This window comes from Astyanax mexicanus, unplaced genomic scaffold, assembly GCF_023375975.1.
Source record: "Astyanax mexicanus isolate ESR-SI-001 unplaced genomic scaffold, AstMex3_surface scaffold_36, whole genome shotgun sequence".
Lineage (NCBI taxonomy): Eukaryota > Metazoa > Chordata > Actinopteri > Characiformes > Acestrorhamphidae > Astyanax > Astyanax mexicanus.
The window spans coordinates 1902683-1905662 of NW_026040046.1; positions in this window are offsets into that span (position 1 = coordinate 1902683).

Below are 2980 nucleotides of genomic sequence, written 5' to 3' on the forward strand. Positions count from 1 at the left end.
TTGTCTATGAGCACGATTCACAGTGAAATCCACAAATGCAAGTTAAAGCGGTATCATCTCAAGAAGATGCCATGTCTGTGCTAGACTCCAGACTCAATTTATTCTGTGTTATCGCTTCTGCAGGAGACTGGGGGTCCCCTCACATGGATCATGGAAGTCTGGAGGCTGCTCACATTGGGTGTCTTATTGGTCATCGCCAATTCGTGGGCCTCCAACAATAACTTCCTTTTGCCCAAAGGAGGAAACTGTAAAACCCTGCAGGTTGTTTCTGTCTAGCAGTGCCTCTTAGCTTTACTCCTCCATTCTGGTTGGCTGTAGGGCAGGAGAATAGTCTCTCTGGGTCATTTTTAAGAGCTTTTTGTGAGTTATACAATGTAATTTAACAGTTTTTCTCTGGACCGTTACAATTGGAAAGCTCTTTATGTTGGGGGGCATGGAGATCTGTGTTATACCAGTTACTTGAGACTTTTGAAGGGGCAGGTATGATGCGTAAAACCACTGGAGTGATTTTTAATGTGTTTTAGGTCCTGTGTAAACAGAGTGACATGCTTTATGAAAGTGGCAAATTACTGGGAAATCTGTGTGGTTTTGGCTGGTGAAAATGTGGCTTGACTGCTCCTTCATTCTCCATCACAAAAACTTAGAAGTACATTGTTAGCGTTTTCTTGTGGAAGCACAGAGACGGAACATCTATTTTGGGTGGACTCCGATGTGCAGGGTTTGACATGGCGGCGCTTTCACCTCATATTTCATCCCTTAATGCACAATAGGCATTTTTCTTAGGGCCCAGAACTGGAGTTTTGTACCATTGCTTTATATAAGAACAACAGCTTCCTGCCAAGAGCATGTCGAAACGGGGCGGCTTCACGTTGGAGGAGATGTTTTGACCCCTGGAAGGCCAGCCAAAAAATCTACTTCCACTGGAGCTGCCTGCTTTGACAAACCCCAGCAAATGCAACTTGTCAGAAACCTGTTGTTCTCAAGCCACTGGATCTTATTAGGAAAGGCTATAAAAGCTTGTCACAAAACTCCTCAGGGTTTTTATTTATTCTCCTGGCTGCCGGCTTTCATGTGCAACCAGTGGCCGTGCAATTCCAGCTACATGAGTTCACAACTAATGTAACAGACTCTTCCATTGTCTTGAGTCTCTCAGATCCCACAGAAAAAAGCTCCTTTTTTGGCCTATGCGCTCGTAGTAGTGATGCATCAAAATAAAAATTGGTGGACAAAACTAAAACTAAAATTGTACACATATCTGACAAAATGATACCAAACATTTTATTTGCTATCAGTGTTTCAAAAAGATTCTAAAGTTTTTAAAATTACTTGAAATTAAAATGATAAATTCAAATAAAGTAGAAAAACATAAATATAAACCACAAATTAATAAAATTTATATTAAAAAGATAAAAATAAAGTAAAAAATATCTAGACCCCTCAACAACAAAGGATTATTGGTCACACCAAGGCTTTGAATTATATAATTATTTATCTTATTTTTAATAAAATCATATTCCTTATACACTTTGCTCATACTTCTTGTTATTTAATTGTTCTCTAATTTTGCTTTATGTATTTTACTTTTTATTATTGTTATAATTAGTATTAATTAATTTCCAGATTTCAGTAATTAACATAGTCAACATAAAGACTCATACTGTATTTGGAAGGTGTGTGTTGTGTAATTTTGGAGTGGATGATGAGTGGTTCATCTCAGACCGTTACTGAACACTGCACAACATCACAGACAAATGTCATACATATTCTCATGTCAGGTAAACATGATTTTACCCCTGATTTAAAAGGTTGAATTGTAATTATCTATATATATATATAACACTATAAATATAATAACTTGTCACCTGTGACTCTAAATGCGTGAAAAGTGTTGTGACTGGAAGATAGTACAGAGACTAGAGTTCAGAAGGATAGATTGTTTTTGCTGCAAATCAGCAGACAGGTGATTTGCTAAATCGTGCATTTCAAACAGATATCCATTTTGTGAGGAAAAAGTGTGTCTTTGCTTGGCATCACATTTACCTGTGTGTGTGTTTTTGTAGTAAAGCGTGATTTTGGAGAGCTCTTCGGGGGGCTCCTTCCTGCTGAAAGATGGTGTCATTCGTGACCTCATGTTACTGAGATGTAACCACTAAACGGGTACAACGCATACCTGTCAAGTCTCCCGTTTTGGCCGGGAAACTACCGTATTTTACTCCTCTTTCCCGCCGTCCTCCCGTATTAGTATTTTCCCGTAAATTTCCCGTATTATACTAAATAAAAAAATATATAGGCCACAGGCGACAATGCACTGACCGCTGTGTGTCTCTTAACCAATCGTGGTGCCGGTTCAAGGAGAAAGTCCCGCCTTTCAGGAGAAACAGCCAATCAGCTAGCTAGATAGAAGAGATGGTTGAGCTGGAGAGAGAGAAAATGTGGAGAGGGCTGAAATTAACTGAACTGATCAGGAGTGGACTGAACGATAGAAAGAAGTATTAATGAAAGATTATTAATTGTGTAGGCCCCTTAGGACTATTATTTACTTATGGAATATATCTGATCCATGTTCTTTTTGTAAATTTGTGCACCCTTCAATTTCAATTTTAAATCTATTAAATAAAAAAGAAATAAATATATATATATATATATATATATATATATATATATATATATATATATATATATATATATATATAAAAATATATATATATAATATATATATATATATATATATATATATATATATATATATTTTTTTTTTTTTTTCCCTCGTTTGGGCTGTTGGGGCGGCGGAAAAAATCCCTTATTTTTAAGTCCAAAACTTGACAGGTATGGTACAACGCTCGGGTGACTCTGAAAGTTGGGTAGATTGAACCTGACATAATTATAATTCCATTTAATTCTAAAAATATTTCTGAACACAGAAATGTTATGACTGGCACTCGGGATAAAATATGTGCACTTTAGAAAATGTAGAATACGT